The sequence below is a fragment of the Arachis hypogaea genome, chromosome 13, assembly GCF_003086295.3.
Source record: "Arachis hypogaea cultivar Tifrunner chromosome 13, arahy.Tifrunner.gnm2.J5K5, whole genome shotgun sequence".
Taxonomy (NCBI): domain Eukaryota; kingdom Viridiplantae; phylum Streptophyta; class Magnoliopsida; order Fabales; family Fabaceae; genus Arachis; species Arachis hypogaea.
This window is the reverse complement of record NC_092048.1, coordinates 129,118,723-129,138,383: the sequence shown is the minus strand read 5'-3', so window position 1 is coordinate 129,138,383 and position 19,661 is coordinate 129,118,723. Positions and strand designations below refer to the sequence as shown.

Here is a 19,661-nt window from a genome sequence, read left to right as displayed (position 1 = left end):
GAGAAGTTAAGTACCCAGCATGGCTGGTGATGGTGGTAGAATCGTCGGTAAAGAATTTCACAAAAGTAGTCGCGTTGCAAGTATAGATCTAAACTGACAATTAAACCTCAATCAAATTTAATTTATTTGTCACTTAAGCAAACCCAATAAAAATCAACTGAAGTATTTAAACCTCGGGTCGTCTCTCAAGGAATTACAGGGAAATGTAGTTATTATTGGTTATGGAAAAGTATCTTTTGGGTTTTTAAATGTTGAAAAAGGAATTTAAATGACACTGAAATAAACTAACAATTAAGAAAAGTCTTAGCAAGGATTGATAATTGGAATTCCTATCCCCATTATCATAGTCACTTGTGATGGTAATTGCCTTTTGCTATCACTTAGTTAACCTCTAACAATTGAAGGTAAGTCACATGAGAAAATCAACTTGAGTTCACAAGTCCTTATCAAAGACTAGAGTTAGTGAAGCTCAAGCCAACTAGCAAGTTTTAATCACTAACCAACAAGAGACTTTGACAATTCAAGAGTCTCTAATTGCTCAATCTTAGCTAAGAACATAAAAGCTAATTTAAAATCCAACCAAGAATTTCATCAAACACTTGGTGGGCGTAAAATAAAAGCATAGAAAAATAATAGAGAATGTAAAATTTAAAACCAACAATTGCAAGCATCAATGATAACAAATAAAGGAAGAAGCAATAAAGATGAAATACCTCAAATTGCATTAAAAGGGAAATCAAATATAACATGAGAATTCATAAACTAAATTGGCAACATAAAGCAATCAACAAGAGAAATAAATAAACTAGAATGCTAGAGCAAATAAAAGTAGAAGAGAAACTAGATTTAACTAAGATAGAAATCTGAAATTGAAAAGAACTAAAACGAATCCTAAAACCTAGAGAGAGGAGAGAGCCTCTCTCTCTTTAGAAAACTACATCTAAAACCTAAAATTGTGTGAATGAATGTTGTATCCTTGATTTCTTCACTCTGAAGTCTCTAATCAGTGTTTTCGGGCTTGAAACTGGGCCAAAAATAGCCCAGAAATTGCCTCCAGCATTTTCTAATATGTGCAGCACTGGCTCTATCACGCGTACGCGTCGCTCGCTGAACTTTCGCAAGGTCATGCGTACGCGTGATTCACGCGTGCGCATTGCCTAACTACATGATAACTATGGCAAATTGCATATCATTTTGAAGCCCCGGATGTTAGATTTCCAACGCAACTAGAACCACCTCATTCGGACCTCTATAGCTCAAGTTATGATCGATTTAATACGAAGAGATCAGGCTTGACAGCTAAGCAATTCCTTCAATTTCTTGTATTTCTTCCACTTTTGTATGCTTCCTTTCCATCCTCTAAGTCATTCCTACCCTATAAACCCTGGAAACACTTAACAAACATATCACGACATCGAATGGTAATAAGAGAGGATTAAAGTTAGCAAATTTAAGGCCAAAGAAGCAGGTTTTCAATCATAGCACAAAATTAAGAAGGAAAATGTAAAACATGCGAATTATATGAATAAGTGTGAGTTTAGTGGATAAAATCTACTCAATTAAACACAAGATAAACCCTAAAAATGAGGTTTATCAATCTCCCCACACTTAAACATTAGCATGTCCTCATGCTAAGCTCAAGAGAAGCTATAAAGGAGTGAAGAGGAATGGTAAAACTTATGCAATGCAACCTATCTATGTGAATGCAACTAAATGCAAAATGCTCTTACGTACTTGGTTAAAAGTAAGCAAATCTTTCAAGAAGAAATATGAACTGGATCTCACTAATTCAAATCATAAAATAAAGTACAAGTAAACTTACAAAAGAAGATAGCTTATGAAAGCCGGGAACAAAGAATCGAGCATCGAACCCTCACCGGAAGTATATACACTCAGTGGACTAAAATCCGAATCCTTAATTAACTTAAACTTTTCCACCTAACTTAAGCCAATCCATGTAATCAGAATATAAAACTTAACTATCCATTAACTATGTTTTGCCATATATCCATGCATCCCAATTTGAGTACAACTCATATGCACTGCTAACACCATTTACTTTGGGACATTTTGTCCCCTTTTTATTATTTGCTCTCTTTTTTTTTCTTTTTTTATTTTTCTTTTCTTTTCTTTTGTTTTTCTCAATGCATATGATTAAATTATTGAATGCAATAATATGTGCTCAACTATTGTTTTGCACATTTTCACAAGAATATACAACACCCAATTCTCAAACCAAATGTTTCCAAACCCAATTTTTCCACACTTAAATCATGAGCACTCTCACTAGTCTAAGCTAACCAAGGATTCAAACTAGGGACATTATTGTTTTCTGCTTAGAGTTAGTGATTAGCTAAAGTAAAGAATAGATGGGGTTAAAAGGCTCAACATTGGTTTACAAAGGATAATGAAAAGGTTAAGGCCATATGGGTATGTAAGCTCAGTGAAACAAGGCCTCAATCATATAAGTGCATGCATACATCAAATAATAGAAATATAGAATTAAGCAAGACAAAGATCACAATTTTAGAGAGAACAACACACACCAAAATAAAACATTGGTTGATAAAATGTAACCAATAAAATAGGCTCAAAATCTTACTGGTTTTGTGTGTTCGAGCTCTAAACCATGTTCTAATATAATATTTCTTCAAACAAGTTCAATAAAAATTTTAATTCAAATTAGTGAAATGTTATAAAATAATTTCTTAGAAAAGAATTCATCACTTCAACCAAGCAGTGGTAGAATATGCACAAAATCAAACAAACATGCAAACGCAACAACTAATTTAACAAAGAAAATTAAACATTGGTGTTGAGACATGAGAGTAACTAACCCACGGAGATCGGTATCGACCTCCCCACACTTAAAGATTGCACCGTCCTCGGTGCATGCTAAGATGTGCAAGTGGACGGGTTGCTCCAACTGATGCTTTTCTCCAAAGGCTGTGCAGAGGGACTTGTTTGTTGCCCCATGTAACAGTCTTCCGTTTCCCTTCTTGATGGCCATCCTGAAAGAAGAGAAAAGGGAAGAAAAGTAACCCAGAAACAACGATAAAAAATAAATAAAATATGGGTGGGTTAATGCCAAATAATGAGGGTCTCAACTACAAGGTAGCTACAACATGCAAGTGAGAAAACAGTAGAAGCAAATGACATATCAATAGTGCAAAAATTGCAACAATGGGGGAGAGAGTGTGGGTAATGCAAGATAGTATAAGTGCATGTCAATGCAAATGAAATACAAGTGTCATAAAAATTAGCATTGACGTATAATTAATAATACCCAACAATTTAAAACAAGTCACGAAGCACCAAAATAATTCAAGAAAAGATGCAACAGTTGAATAAGAAAATTTAACACCAATGGAAAAATAATAAACTGAGAAAAGAAAATAAAAGTATACACAAGATTAAAATACAGTGAATGAAAGTATGCAAATAAATTAAGTAAAATAGAATGAAAGGGAATAAGGATGAGAAGGGAGGAGAAGAAACTGAGAAAGGAAGAAGAAAGAAGGAGAAAGGAGAGAAGAAAGAAGTAAAAAATGAAAAACAGGGCGCGACGCGTGCGCATACATCACACGTACACATGACAACTGAAATGGCCATGCGACGTGTAAGCGTCGTCCACGCGTACGCGTGGATGACGAAAAATGCATCCTGACACGTGAGTGTCGGTCACACGTACGCGTGACTACTCGCGCGAGTCCAGCACCACGGCCGCACAACTCTCTGTTCAATTTCACCTTTTACGCCGATTTGGATGTCCACGCGTATGCGTCGCTGATGCTTACGCGTGGATTGAAAAATTTGCAGGGGACGTGTACGTGTGGGTCACACGTACGCGTGGGGTGGCTTGTGCTCCAGGCACCCCTCTTGCACAGTTCCCGCATAACTATTAATTTCAATTGAGAGCGAACCTGCATATGACGCGTGCGTGTCATCGACGCTTACGCGTCGTGTGATTTTTTTTAAATCATGAAATATAAAGCAAAATAAGGGTAAACATGCATAATTGGAAATTGACACTGATAGAAATAAAATAAAACTAATAAAAAGGAAGATCATACCATTGTGGGTTGTCACCTACCTAGCACTTTTAGTTAAAGTCCTTAAGTTGGACATTTGGTGAGCTCCTTATCATGGTGGCTTATGCTTGAACTCTTCCTTGAATCCCCACCAATGTTTGTAATTCCAATATCCTCCGGGATCCCACACTAGTCGCATAAAGCCTTCAAGCAAGTTAAAGCAAGTGACAAGACCCCAAGAGTGTTGATTGGTGGAATGAATTCTGGGGTCCCAAACCTTGATTTTGCACCGTCTTCGTGTTGATCATTGATGAGCGGATAATTTACGCTTTTTGGCATTGTTTTTACATAGTATAATTTAGTTAGTTTTTAGTATATTTTTATTAGTTTTTAATTAAAATTCACATTTCTGGACTTTACTATGAGTTTGTGTGTTTTTCTGTGATTTCAGGTAATTTCTGGCTGAAATTGAGGGACTTGAGCAAAAATCAGATTCAGAGGTTGAAGAAGGACTGCAGATGCTGTTGGATTCTGACCTCCCTGCACTAAAAGTGGATTTTCTGGAGCTACAGAACTCCAAATGGCGCGCTCTCAATTGCGTTGGAAAGTAGACATCCAGGGATTTCCAGCAATATATAATAGTCCATACTTTGATTAAGGATAGATGACGTAAACTGGCGTTGAACGCCAGTTCCATGCTGCATTCTGGAGTCAAACGCCAGAAACAGGTTGCAAAGTGGAGTTAAACGCCAGAAACAAGTTACAAACTGGCGTTCAACTCCAAGAAAGACCTCTACATGTGTAAATCTCAATGCTCAGCCCAAGCACACACCAAGTGGGCCCCAGAAGTAGATTTCTGCATCATTTACTCATTTCTGTAAACCCTAGTAACTAGTTTAGTATAAATAGGACTTTTTACTATTGTATTTAAATCTTTGGATTATCTTTTGATCTTTTGATCACGTTTTAGGGGCTGGCCATTCAGCCATGCTTGGACCATTATCACTTATGTATTTTCAAACGGTAGAGTTTCTACACACCATATATTAAGGTGTGGAGCTCTGCTGTTCCTTAAAGATTAATGCAAAGTACTACTGTCTTTCTATTCAATTCAACTTATTCCGCTTCTAAGATATTCATTCGCACTTCAATATGATGGATGTAATGATCGTGACAGTCATCATCATTCTCAACTTATGAACGCTTGCCTGACAACCACTTCTGTTCTACCTTAGATTGAATGGATATCTCTTGGATATTTAATACAGGGGACCGAGTCCGAGTTATTAGTGTCGTCATGGTATAAGTTAGAACCCATGGACGGCCATTCTTGAGAATTCAAAAATTCTAAACCTTGTCTGTGGTATTCCGAGTAGGATTCAGGGATTGAATGACTGTGACGAGCTTCAGACTCGCGAGTGCTGGGCGTAGTGACAGACGCAAAAGGATAGTAAATCCTATTCCAGTATGATCAAGAACCGACAGATGATTAGCCATGCAGTGACAGCGCATTGGACAATTTTCACTGAGAGGACAGGTGGCCATTGACAACGGTGATGCCTAACATACAGCTTGCCATGGAAAGGAGTAGGAATGATTGGATGAAGACAACATGAAAGTAGAGGTTCAGAGGAACGAAAGGCATCTCTATACGCTTATCTGAAATTCTCACCAATGAATTACATAAGTATCTCTATCCTAGTTTATATTTTATTTTATATTCTATTTATCTTTTACTTATCAATTCATAAAATCAGTTGAATCCGCCTGACTGAGATTTACAAGGTGACCATAGCTTGCTTCAAGCCGACAATCTCCGTGGGATCGACCCTTACTCACGTAAGGTTTTTTACTTGGACGACCCAGTGCACTTGCTGGTTAGTTGTACGAAGTTGTGAAACAGAATTAAGAACATGAACGTGCGTATTGAGTTTTTAGCGCCGTTACCAAGGAAGAAATGATCACGATTTCGCACACCAAGTTTTTGGCGCCGTTGCCGGGGATTGTTCGAGTTTGGACAACTGACGGTTTATCTTGTTGCTCATATTAGGTAATTTTATTTTAATTTTAAGCTTTTTATTTCTTATTTTCGAAAAAAATACAAAAAAAATTTTCATCTTTTTCGTTTTTCCTAATTAAATTTCGAAAAAAAATAAAAAAAAAAGTTTAATAAATTTAATAAAACCAAAAATATTTTATGTTTCTTGTTTGAGTCTAGAGTCAAGTTTTAAGTCTGGTGTCAATTGCATCTTTTTAATTTTCTAAAAAAATTATTTTTGAAAATTTCATGCATTGCATTCTTCATGATCTTCAAGTCGTTCTTGGCCAGTCTTCTTGTTTGATCTTCATATTTTCTTATTTTGTGTCTTTCCTTGTTTTTCATATGCATTCTTGAATTATTAATGTCTAAAGAAAAAATATTTTAAGTTTGGTGTCTTGCATGTTTTCTTTTCTTGAAAATTTTTCAAAAATAAGTTCTTGGTGTTCATCTTGACATTCAAAGTGTTCTTGGTGTTCATCTTGACATTCATAGTGTTCTTGCATGCATTAGTTGTTTTGATTCATAATTTTTATGTTTTTCTTTCACATCATTAAAAATTCAAAAATAAAAAATATCTTTCCCTTTTTCTCTCTAAAAATTTCAAAAATTTGGATTGACTCTTTCAAAAATTTTTAAAATTCAATTGTTTCTTATGAGTCAACTCAAATTTTCAATTTAAAAATCTTATCTTTTTCAAAATCTTTTTCAAAAATCAAATCCTTTTCATTTTTCTTCCATAATTTTCGAAAATTTCAAATTGATTTTCAAAAATCTTTTTCTTATTTTCATTTCATATTTTCGAAATTAATACCAACATTTAATATGATTGATTCAAAAATATTAAGTTGTTACTTGCCTATCAAGAAAGGTTCAATCTTTAAATTTTAAAATCATATCTTTTTGTTTCTTGTTAGTCAAATAATCAACTTTAGTGTTCAAAATTAAATCTTTTCAATTCCTTATCATATCTTTTCAATTTCAATCATATCTTTTTCAAAATCAATTTCAAAATCTTTTCTAATTTCTTATCTTTTTCAAAAATAATTCTCAAATCTTTTTCAATCAATCTTATCTTTTTGTTTCTATCATATCTTTTTCAATTTCAATCATATTTTTTTCAAAAACAAATTTCAAATCTCTTTTAATCAATCATATCTTTTTTCAAAACTACCCAACTAACTCTCTACCTTTAATTTTCGAAAATTCCTTCCCTCTTTTTCAAAATTTCGTTTTAATTAACTAATTGTTTTAATTTTAATTTAATTTCAAAGTTAATTTTCGAATTTTAAATTTAAATTTAAAATATTTTTATTTTATTTTGATTAAATTTTCGAATTCTTCTCTCATCTCTAATCTCCTTCTATTTATTTATTCATCCATTAACACTTCTATCCTTACCCTTGTGTTTGGATTCTCATCTTTTTCCTTCTTCTATTCTTACTTTCTTCTACTCACATAAAGAAATCTCTATACTGTGACATAGAGGATTCTATATTTTCTTTTCTACTTTTTTTTCTTTTTCATATGAGCAGGAACAAGGATAAGAACATTCTTGTTGAAGCTGATCCTGAACTTGAAAGGACTCTGAAGAGGAAGCTAAGGGAAGCCAAAGCATAACTCTCTGGAAAAAATCTGACAGAAATTTTTGAAAAAGAAGACAACATGGCTGAAAATAATAACAATGCAAGGAGGATGCTTGGTGACTTCACTGCACCTAATTCCAATTTACATGGAAGAAGCATCTCAATCCCTGCCATTGGAGCAAACAATTTTGAGCTTAAACCTCAATTAGTTTCTCTGATGCAATAGAACTGCAAGTTTCATGGACTTCCATCTGAAGATCCTTTTCAATTTTTAACTGAGTTCTTACAGATCTGTGATACTGTTATGACCAATGGGGTTGATCCCGAGGTCTACAGGCTTATGCTTTTCCCGTTTGCTATAAGAGACAGAGCTAGAGTATGGTTGGACTCTCAACCTAAAGACAGCCTGAACTCTTGGGATAAGCTGGTCACGACTTTCTTAGCCAAGTTCTTTCCTCCTCAAAAGCTTAGTAAGCTTAGAGTGGATGTTCAAACCTTCAGACAGAAAGAAGGTGAATCCCTCTATGAAGCTTGGGAGAGATATAAGCAACTGACCAAAAAGTGTCCTTCTGACATGCTTTCAGAATGGACCATTCTGGATATATTCTATGATGGTCTATCTGAACTATCAAAGATGTCATTGGACCATTCTGTAGGTGGATCCATTCACCTAAAGAAAACGCCTGCAGAAGCTCAAGAACTCATTGACATGGTTGTTAATAACCAGTTCATGTACACTTCTGAGAGGAATCCTGTAAGTAATGAGACACCTCAGAAGAAGAGAGTTCTTGAAATTGATACTCTGAATGCCATATTGGCTCAGAACAAAATATTGACTTAGCAAGTCAATATGATTTCTCAGAGTCTGAATGGAATGCAAGCTGCATCCAACAGTACTCAAGAGGCATCTTCTAAAGAAGAAGCTTATGATCCTAAGAACCCTGCAATAGCAGAGATGAATTACATGGGTGAACCCTATGGAAACACCTATAATCCCTCATGGAGAAATCACCCAAATCTCTCATGGAAGGATCAACAAAAGCCTCAACAAGGCTTTAATAATGGTGGAAGAAACAGGTTTAGCAATAGTAAGCCTTTTCCATCATCCACTCAGCAAAAGACAGAGAGTTCTGAGCAAACCCCATCTAGCTTGGCAAACATAGTCTCTAATCTATCTAAGGCCACTCTAAGTTTCATGAATGAAACAAGGTCCTCCATTAGAAATTTGGAAGCACAAGTGAGCCAGCTGAGTAAAAGAGTCACTGAAACCCCTCCTAGTACTCTCCCAAGCAATACAGAAGAGAATCCAAAAAGAGAGTGCAAGGCCATTGATTTAACCATCATGGCCGAACCTACAAGGGAGGGAGAGGACGTGAATCCCAGTGAGGAAGACCTCCTGGGACGTCCAGTGATCAACAAAGAGTTTCCCTCTAAGGAACCAAAGGAATCTGAGGCTCATCTAGAGACCATAGAGATTCCATTGAACCTCCTTATGCCATTCATGAGCTCTGATGAGTATTCTTCCTCTGAAGAGAATGAGGATGTTACTGAAGAGCAAGTTGCCAAGTACCTTGGTGCAATCATGCAGCTGAATGCCAAATTATTTGGTAATGAGACTTGGGAAGATGAACCTCCCTTGCTCATCAATGAACTCAGTGATCTGGATCAACTGACATTGCCTCAGAAGAAATAGGATCCTGAAAAGTTCTTAATACCTTGTACCATAGGCACCATGACCTTTGAGAAGGCTCTATGTGACCTTGGATCAGGGATAAACCTCATGCCACTCTCTGTAATGGAGAAACTGGGAATCTTTGAGGTGCAAGATGCCAGAATCTCATTAGAGATGGCAGACAACTCAAGAAAACAGGCTTATGGACAAGTAGAGGTCGTGTTAGTAAAGGTTGAAGGCCTTTACATCCCTGTTGATTTCATAATCCTAGACACTGGGAAGGATGAGGATGAATCCATCATCCTTGGAAGACCCTTCCTAGCCACAGTAAGAGCTGCGATTGATGTGGACAGAGGAGAGTTGGTCCTTCAACTGAATGAGGACTACCTTGTGTTCAAAACTCAAGGATCTCCTTCTGTAACCATGGAGAGGAAGCATGAAAAGCTTCTCTCACTGCAGAGTCAACCAAAGCCCCAACAGTCGAACTCTAAGTTTGGTGTTGGGAGGCCACAACCAAACTCTAAGTTTGGTGTTGAACCCCCATAACCAAACCCTAATTTTGGTGTTGGGAGGTTCCAACCTTGCTCTGATTATCTGTGAGGCTCCATGAGAGCTCACTGTCAAGCTATTGACATTAAAGAAGCGCTTGTTGGGAGGCAATCCAATGTTATTTAATCATTTTTATTTTATTTTCTCTTTGTTATTTCATGTTTTATTAGGTTGATGATCATGTGGAGTCACAAAAACTACTGAAAAATCGAAAACAGAATGAAAAATAGCATTGAAAATAGCACACCCTGCAGGAAGGGCTTACTGGCGTTTAAACGCCAGTAAGGAGCATCTGGCTGGCGTTTAATGCCAGAACAGAGCATGAAACTGGCGTTAAACGCCAGAAATAAGCAGCAGTCTGGCGTTTAAATGCCAGGATTGCACCCAGAGGAAAGCTGGCGTTAAACGCCAGAAACATGCTATAGACTGGCGTTGAACGCCCAAAACAAGCAAGGAAGTGGCGTTTAACGCCAGAAACATGCTGCAGTCTGGCGTTAAATGCCAGGATTGCATATATAGGGCGTTATACACGTCTAAAAGGTGCAGGGATGAAAAATCCTCAAACACCTCAGGATCTGTGGACTCCACAGGATTCCCACCTACTTCTTCTCTCCTCTTCACACCTTTCCATAACTCTCTTCCCCAACTACCCCTCACCAATCAACTCGATCACTCTTTCCCATCACCTCTTCACCAATCACATCCATCCTCTTTTCCCCAAAAACTCCACCTACCTTTAAATTCAAAATAATTTTCCTCCCAAATCTAACCCTAAATGGCCGAACCTTAAACCCCTCCCTACTCCTATATAAACCCCTCATTCCCTCTTCATTTTCCCACAACAAAACCCTCTCTTCTTCCCCTTGGCCGAAACCATCTCTCTCTCTCCTCCATTTTTCTTCTTCCTCTACTTCTTTCTTTCTTCTTTTGCTCGGGGACGAGCAACCATTTTAAGTTTGGTGTGGTAAAAGCATAGCTTTTTGTTTTTCCATAACCATTCATGGCACATAAGGCCAGAGAAACCTCTAGAAAGAGGAAAGGAAAGGCAATTGCTTCCACCTCTGAGTCATGGGAGATGGAGAGATTCATCTCTAAGGTCCATCAAGACCACTTCTATGAAGTTGTGGCCAAGAAGAAAGTGATCCCTGAGGTTCCTTTCAAACTCAAAAAGAATGAGTATCCGGAGATCCGACTTGAGATTCAAAGAAGAGGTTGGGAAGTTCTCACCAACCCCATTCAACAAGTCGTGATCTTAATGGTTCAAGAGTTCTATGCAAATGCATGGATCACTAGGAACCATGATCAAAGTGTGAACCCGAATCCAAAGAATTGGCTCACCATGGTTCGGGGGAATTACTTAGATTTTAGTCCAGAAAATGTAAGGTTGGCGTACAACTTACCAATGATGGAAGAAAATGCACGCCCCTACACTAGAAGAGTCAACTTTGATCAAAGGTTGGACCAAGTCCTCATGGACATATGTGTGAAAGGAGCTCAATGGAAAATTGACTCAAAGGGCAAACCGGTTCAACTAAGAAGGCTTGACCTCAAACCAGTAGCTAGAGGATGGTTGGAGTTCATTCAACGCTCAATCATTCCTACTAGCAACCGGCCTGAAGTTACTGTAGACCAGGCCATCATGATCCATAGTATCATGATTGGGGAGGAAGTGGAAGTTCATGAGATCATACCTCAATAACTCTACAAGGTGGCTGGCAAGTCCTATAATTTGGCAAGGTTAGCCTTTCCTCACCTCATTTGCCACCTCTGCAATTTGGCTGGAATTGACATAGAGGGAGACATCCTCATTGAAGAGGATACGCCCATCACTAAGAAAAGGATGGAGCAAACAAGAGAGCATGGACCTCAACATGAGCATGAGGAAATTCCTCACCATGAAATCCCTGAGATGCCTCAGGGGATGCACTTTCTTCCATAGAATTATTGGGAACAAATCAACACTTTCCTAGGAGAATTAAGTTCCAATATGGGACAACTAAGGGTGAAGCACTAAGAGCACTCCATTATCCTCCATGAAATTAGAGAAGATCAAAGAGCTATGAGGGAGGAGCAAGAAAGACAAGGAAGAGACATAGAGGAGCTCAAGAGCACCATTGGTTCTTCAAGAAGAGGAAGACACCACCCTCACTAAGGTGGACTCATTCCTTAATTTTCTTGTTTATTTATTTTCCTGTTTTTCGATTTCTGAGCTTTATGTTTATTTATATTTGTGTCTTATTACATGATCATTAGTGTCTAAGTGTCTATGCCTTAAAGTTATGAATATGAATCCATCACCTCTCTTGAATGAAAACTGTTCTAAAAACAAAAGAACAAGAAGTACATGGTTTCAAATTCATCCTTGAAACTAGTTTAATTATTTTGATGTGGTGGCAATACTTTTTGTTTTCTGAATGTATGCTTGAACAGTGTATATGTCTTTTGAAGTTGATGTTTATGAATGTTAAATATGTTGGCTCTTGAAGAATAAGGAAAAAGGAGAAATGTTATTTGATAATCTGAAAAATCATAAAAATGATTCTTGAAGCAAGAAAAAGCAGTGAATACAAAAGCTTGTAGAAAAAAAAAGAAAAAAATGCAAAAAAAAAAAAGAAAAAGAAAAAGAAAAAGCAAGCAGAAAAAGTCAAAAGCTCTTTAAACCAAAAGGCAAGAGTAAAAAGCTAATAGCCCTTAAAACTAAAAGGCAAGGGTAATAAAAAGGATCCAAGGCTTTGAGCATCAATGGATAGAAGGGCCTAAAGGAATAAAATCCTGGCCTAAGCGGCTAAACCAAGCTGTCTCTAACCATGTGCTTGTGGCGTGAAGGTGTCAAGTGAAAACTTGAGACTGAGCGGTTAAAGTCAAGGTCCAAAGCAAAAAAAGAGTGTGCTTAAGAACCCTGGACACCTCTAATTGGGGACTTTAGCAAAGCTGAGTCACAATCTGAAAAGGTTCACCTAGTTATGTGTCTGTGGCATTTATGTATCCGGTGGTAATACTGGAAAACAAAGTGCTTAGGGCCACAGCCAAGACTCATAAAGTAGCTGTGTTCAAGAATCAACATACTGAACTAGGAGAATCAATAACACTATCTGAATTCTAAGTTCCTATAGATGCTAATCATTCTGAACTTCAATGGACAAAGTGAGATGTCAAAACTATTCAAGAGGCAAAAAGCTACAAATCCCGCTCATCTGATTGGAGCTAAGTTTCATTGATATTTTGGAATTTATAGTATATTCTCTTCTTTTTATCCTATTTGATTTTCAGTTGCTTGGGGACAAGCAACAATTTAAGTTTGGTGTTGTGATGAGCGGATAATTTATACGCTTTTTGGCATTGTTTTTACATAGTAAGATTTAGTTAGTTTTTAGTATATTTTTATTAGTTTTTAATTAAAATTGACATTTCTGGACTTTACTATGAGTTTGTGTGTTTTTCTATGATTTCAGGTAATTTCTGGCTGAAATTGAGGGACTTGAGCAAAAATCAGATTCAGAGGTTGAAGAAGGACTACAGATGCTGTTGGATTCTGACCTCCCTACACTAAAAGTAGATTTTCTGGAGCTACAGAACTCCAAATGGCACGCTCTCAATTGCGTTGGAAAGTAGACATCCAGGGATTTCCAGCAATATATAATAGTCCATACTTTGATTAAGGATAGATGACGTAAACTGGCGTTGAACGCCAGTTCCATGCTGCATTCTGGAGTCAAACGCCAGAAACAGGTTGCAAAGTGGAGTTAAACGCCAGAAACAGGTTACAAACTGGCGTTCAACTCCAAGAAAGACCTCTACATGTGTAAATCTCAATGCTCAGCCCAAGCACACACCAAGTGGGCCCCATAAGTGGATTTCTGCATCATTTACTCATTTCTGTAAACCCTAGTAACTAGTTTAGTATAAATAGGACTTTTTACTATTGTATTTACATCTTTGGATTATCTTTTGATCTTTTGATCACGTTTTGGGGGCTAGCCATTCGGCCATGCCTGGACCATTATCACTTATGTATTTTCAAACGGTAGAGTTTCTACACACCATATATTAAGGTGTGGAGCTCTGCTGTTCCTCAAAGATTAATGCAAAGTACTACTGTTTTTCTATTCAATTCAACTTATTCCGCTTCTAAGATATTCATTCGCACTTCAATATGATGGATGTAATGATCGTGACAGTCATCATCATTCTTAACTTATGAACGCGTGCCTGACAACCACTTCCATTCTACCTTAGATTGAATGGATATCTCTTGGATATCTAATACAGGGGACTGAGTCCGAGTTATTATTGTCGTCGTGGTATAAGTTAGAACCCATGGACGGCCTTTCTTGAGAATTCGGAAATTCTAAACCTTGTCTGTGGTATTCCGAGTAGGATTCATGGATTGAATGACTGTGACGAGCTTCAAACTCGCGAGTGCTAGGCGTAGTGACAGACGCAAAAGGATAGTAAATCCTATTCCAGTATGATCGAGAATCGACAGGTGATTAGCCATGCAGTGACAGCGCATTGGACCATTTTCACTGAGAGGACAGGTGGCCATTGACAACGGTGATGCCTAATATACAGCTTGCCATGGAAAGGAGTAGGAATGATTGGATGAAGACAACATGAAAGTAGAGGTTTAGAGGAACGAAAGGCATCTCTATACGCTTATCTGAAATTCTCACCAATGAATTACATAAGTATCTCTATCCTAGTTTATATTTTATTTTATATTTTATTTATCTTTTACTTATCAATTCATAAAATTAGTTGAATCCGCCTGACTGAGATTTACAAGGTGACCATAGCTTACTTCAAACCGACAATCTCCATGGGATCGACCCTTACTCACGTAAGGTTTATTACTTGGACGACCCAGTGCACTTGCTGGTTAGTTGTACGAAGTTGTGAAACAGAATTAAGAACATGAACGTGTGTATTGAGTTTTTAGCGCTGTTACCAAGGAAGGAATGATCACGATTTCACACACCAATCATCATTGTTCCAACCGGGTGGCAAGCAATCTGAATTCTCACTAAGGCATCCAAACAACTTTCTAGACCCATTTAATCGAGCTCTACACCAATCCTGGCACTTCAACTTGGAGCATGCAACCATATTGAACCTTGTATTACAACTCTTACCACTAACCATCTCCCTCTTACTCTTAAAGTCACAAAGAGCTCTAAGTTGAACATCAGTCTCAAGTAAACCATACTCAACTAGGAAAGCAAAGGTTAAGGATAAGAATTTTACCCACTTGAATGTTGTATTGGATGGTAATGGCCTTGGGAGAGGTGTTTCTAATGATCTTGCAGGCTCCACTCCCTTGTGCTCCTCTTTGAATATTTTCACCTCTTTGTGAGCTTCTTCAATTTCAACCTCTTCCTCTTGGTAGTTTTTCTTCCAATTCGATCTCTTCTTCATTGCTTACCAAGGGCATGGGAGGTTGTGCCCCTTCTTCTTTAATCTCCATGTCAAGTCTAGTAGGAGAGGATTCAATTGTAGATAAGAATTCATCATTGATTGAATCTATCTCATGATCAACCTCCTCCAAGTCTTCAACTATGATATACCTTGGAGGTTGTATACCCTCCTGAACATCAAATTCAAATGTCCTGGAAGGAGGCTCTATGACTTGAGTTTCCCATGGAGGTTCTGCATCTCCTAAGTCTTCGACCACTTCTTCTTCTTCGATAATTTCAGCTTTTTCCACTTTCTCTAGTACGAAATCAAACTCCTCCTTGATGTCTTCCACCTTTTGATAGCTTTCTTCAAGGATTTTTACTACCTCCACCTTTTGCGCCTCCTCTTGCTTCTTTTGAAGTATGGATTTGTGAACCCGATCCATTAAGTCCCTAAGATGATCCCTTCTCTCTTGTTCCATGTCAATAGCATAATTGGGATCATTTTGCTCTTGGATTGATAGACATGGGTGAAAAGAAAGTTCACTAGAGCTTGAGGGTTGAGTATTGGGGGTAAAGGATGGATCCACACGAGATATAAGAGCTTGGAGAGTAGAGGTGAGACCAGTGAGAGTAGAGGTAAGTGTGGTTTGAAGCTCTCTTTGTCCTTAGCGAATAGCACTAAAGGTATCATCTATGGGAGCTTGGGGTGGATAGGTGATGAGCGGATAATTTATATGCTTTTTGGCAATGTTTTTAGTATGTTTTTAGTAGGATTTAGTTACTTTTAGGGATGTTTTTATTAGTTTTTATGTTAAATTCACATTTCTGGACTTTACTATGAGTTTGTGTGTTTTTCTGTGATTTCAGGTATTTTCTGGCTGAAATTGAGGGACTTGAGCAAAAATCATATTCAGAGGTTGAAGAAGGACTGCTAATGCTGTTGGATTCTGACCTCCCTGCACTCAAAGTGGATTTTCTGGAGCTACAGAACTCCAAATGGTGCGCTCTCAACGGTGTTGGAAAGTAGATATCCAGGGCTTTTCAGCAATATATAATAGTCCATACTTTGCACAAGTTTAGACGACGCAAAAGGGCGTTGAACGCCAGTTCTACGTTGCAGTCTGGAGTTAAACGCTAGAAACACGTCACGAACCAGAGTTGAACGCCAAAAACACGTTACAACTTGGCGTTCAACTCCAAAAGAAGCCTCCGCACGTGTAAACTTCAAGCTCCGCCCAAGCACACACCAAGTGGGCCCCGGAAGTGGATTTATGCATCAATTACTTACTTCTGTAAACCCTAGTAGCTAGTTTAGTATAAATAGAACTTTTTACTATTGTATTTACATGATCGGATGATCTTTAGTTTCATCTATTGATCACGTTTGGGGGCTGGCCATTCGGTCATGCCTGGACCTTCATTACTTATGTATTTTCAACGGTAGAGTTTCTGCACTCTATAGATTAAGGTGTGGAGCTCTGCTGTTCCTCATGATTTAATGCAAAGTACTACTATTTTTCTTTTCAATTCAACTTATTCCGCTTCTAAGATATCCATTCGCACCCAAGAACATGATGAATGTGATGATTATGTGACGCTCATCATCATTCTCACTTATGAACGCGTGCCTGACAAACACTTCCGTTCTACATGCAAACAAGCTAGAATGAGTATCTCTTAGATATCTAATACAGAGGACCGAGTCCGAGATATTAGAATCTTCGTGGTATAAGTTAGAACCCATGGATGGCCATTCCTGAGATCCGGAAAGTCTAAACCTTGTCTGTGGTATTCCGAGTAGGATCTGGGAAGGGATGGCTGTGACAAGCTTCAAACTCGCAAGTGCTGGGCGTAGTGACAGACGCAAAAGGAGGGTGAACCCTATTCCAGTATGATCGAGAACCTCCAGATGATTAGCCGTGCCGTGACAGAGCATTTGGACCTTTTTCACGAAGAGGATGGGATGTAGCCATTGACAACGGTGATGCCCTATATAAAGCTTGCCATGGAAAGGAGTAGGAATGATTGGATGAAGACAACAGGAAAGCAGAGGTTCAGAGGAACGAAAGTATCTCTATACGCTTATCTGAAATTCTCACCAATGAATTACATAAGTATTTCTATCTTTATTTTCTGTTTATTTATTATTATTATTCGAAAACTCCATAACCATTTGATATCCGCCTGACTGAGATTTACAAGATGACCATAGCTTGCTTCATACCAACAATCTCCGTGGGATCGACCCTTATTCACGTAAGGTTTTATTACTTGGACGACCCAGTGCACTTGCTGGTTAGTTATATCGAAGTTGTGACAAATTATGAATTAAGATTAGAGCACCAGGTTTTTGGAGCCATTACCAGGGATCACAATTTTGTGCACCAATAGGATGGTTCATTCGTTGGGAGAAAAGGTTCATAATATGGAGGTGGTTCTTCTTGATAAGGGTATGGAGATGGGGTATATTGAGGTGGTGGTTCTGGGTATGGTTCATATGGTTCGTATGGTGGTTGGTGTGGTGGATAAGGGTTAGGGTCATATGGAGGTGAATGGTGGAAAGGGGCTTGTGAGTATGGTGGTTCAAAGCTATGTTGAGGAGGGGGTTCATAGGCATATGATGGGGCTTGTTGGTAACTACAAGGGGGTCCACCATATCCATTGTCTTAGTATGCACCTTGGAATAACTCTTGCTCATAGTAAGTTGGAGGAGGTTGTTGCCAAGAGGGTTGATCAAATCCTTGTGGCTCCTCCCATCTCTGATTGTCCCAACCTTGATGCATGTTCTCATTATAGCTTCTATTCCCTACAACATAATTTGAACCAAACTCATAGCCAAATGAGTGAGAATTCATAGTAGCTAGTAAAAACAAAAGCTAATAGAAAATATGCAATAAAATCCTAAGACTAACAAAAACTAACAAATAAGCAAAAGGCAAATATATACAATAACTAATAATAAGGCACACGTTTGTAATTCCCCGGCAACGGCGTCGAAATTGATGGTGGTAGAATCGTCGGTAAAGAATTTCACAAAAGTAGTCGCGTTGCAAGTATAGATCTAAACCGACAATTAAACCTCAATCATATTTAATTTGTTTGTCACTTAAACAAACCCAATAAAAATCAACCGAAGTATTTAAACCTCGGGTCGTCTCTCAAGGAATTGCAGAGAAGTGTAGTTATTATTGGTTATGGAAAAGTATCTTTTGGGTTTTTAAATGTTGAACAAGGAATTTAAATGACACTAAAATAAACTAACAATTAAGAAAAGTCTTAGCAAGGATTGATAATTGAAATTCCTATCCCCATTATCATAGTCACTTGTGATGGTAATTGCCTTTTGCTATCACTTAGTTAACCTCTAACAATTGAAGGTAAGTCAAGTGAGAAAATCAACTTGAGTTCACAAGTCCTTATCAAAGACTAGAGTTAGTGAAGCTCAAGCCAACTAGCTAGTTTTAATCACTAACCAACAAGAGACTTTGACAATTCAAGAGTCTCTAATTGCTCAATCTTAGCTAAGAACAAAAAAGCTAATTTAAAATCCAACCAAGCATTTCATCAAACACTTGGTGGGCGCAAAATAAAAGCATAGAAAAATAATAGAGAATGTAAAATTTAAAATCAACAATTGCAAGCATCAATGATAACAAATAAAGGAAGAAGCAATAAACATGAAATACCTCAAATTGCATTAAAAGGGAAATCAAATCTAACATGAGAATTCATAAACTAAATTGGCAACATAAAGCAATCAACAAGGGAAATAAATAAACTAGAATGCTAGAGCAAATAAAAGTAGAAGAGAAACTAGATTAAACTAAGATAGAAATCTGAAATTGAAAAGAACTAAAAAGAATCCTAAAACCTAGAGAGAGGAGAGAGCCTCTCTCTCTAGAAAACTATATCTAAAACCTAAAATTGTGTGAATGAATGTTGTATCCTTGATTCATTCACTTTGAAGTCTCTAATCAGTGTTTTCAGGCTTGAAATTGGGCCAAAAACAGCCCAGAAATTGCCTCCAGCATTTTCTAATACGTGCAGCACGTGGCTCTGTCACGCGTACGTGTCGCTAAACTTTCGCAAGGTCACGTGTACGCGTGATTTACACGTGCGCGTCACCTAACTGCATGGCAACTATGAAAAATTGCATATCATTTTGAATCTCCGGATGTTAGCTTTCCAACGCAACTGGAACCGCCTCATTCGGATCTCTGTAGCTCAAGTTATGATCGATTTAGTTTGAAGAGGTCAGGCTTGACAGCTTAGCAATTCCTTCAATTTCTTGTATTCCTTCCACTTTTGCATGCTTCCTTTCCATCCTCTAAGCCATTCCTGCCCTATAAACCCTGAAAACACTTAACAAACATATCACGGCATCGAATG

At 37.8% G+C, this 19,661-nt stretch overlaps 1 non-coding gene across 1 annotated transcript; it reads right to left on the bottom strand.

The window, feature by feature from the left end:
- Positions 1–8,127: 8,127 nt before the first annotated feature.
- On the bottom strand, positions 8,128–8,235 carry LOC112739060 (small nucleolar RNA R71). Its single transcript, XR_003170000.1, has one exon. It is a non-coding gene; the product is annotated as a small nucleolar RNA R71 (small nucleolar RNA).
- Positions 8,236–19,661: the final 11,426 nt, after the last annotated feature.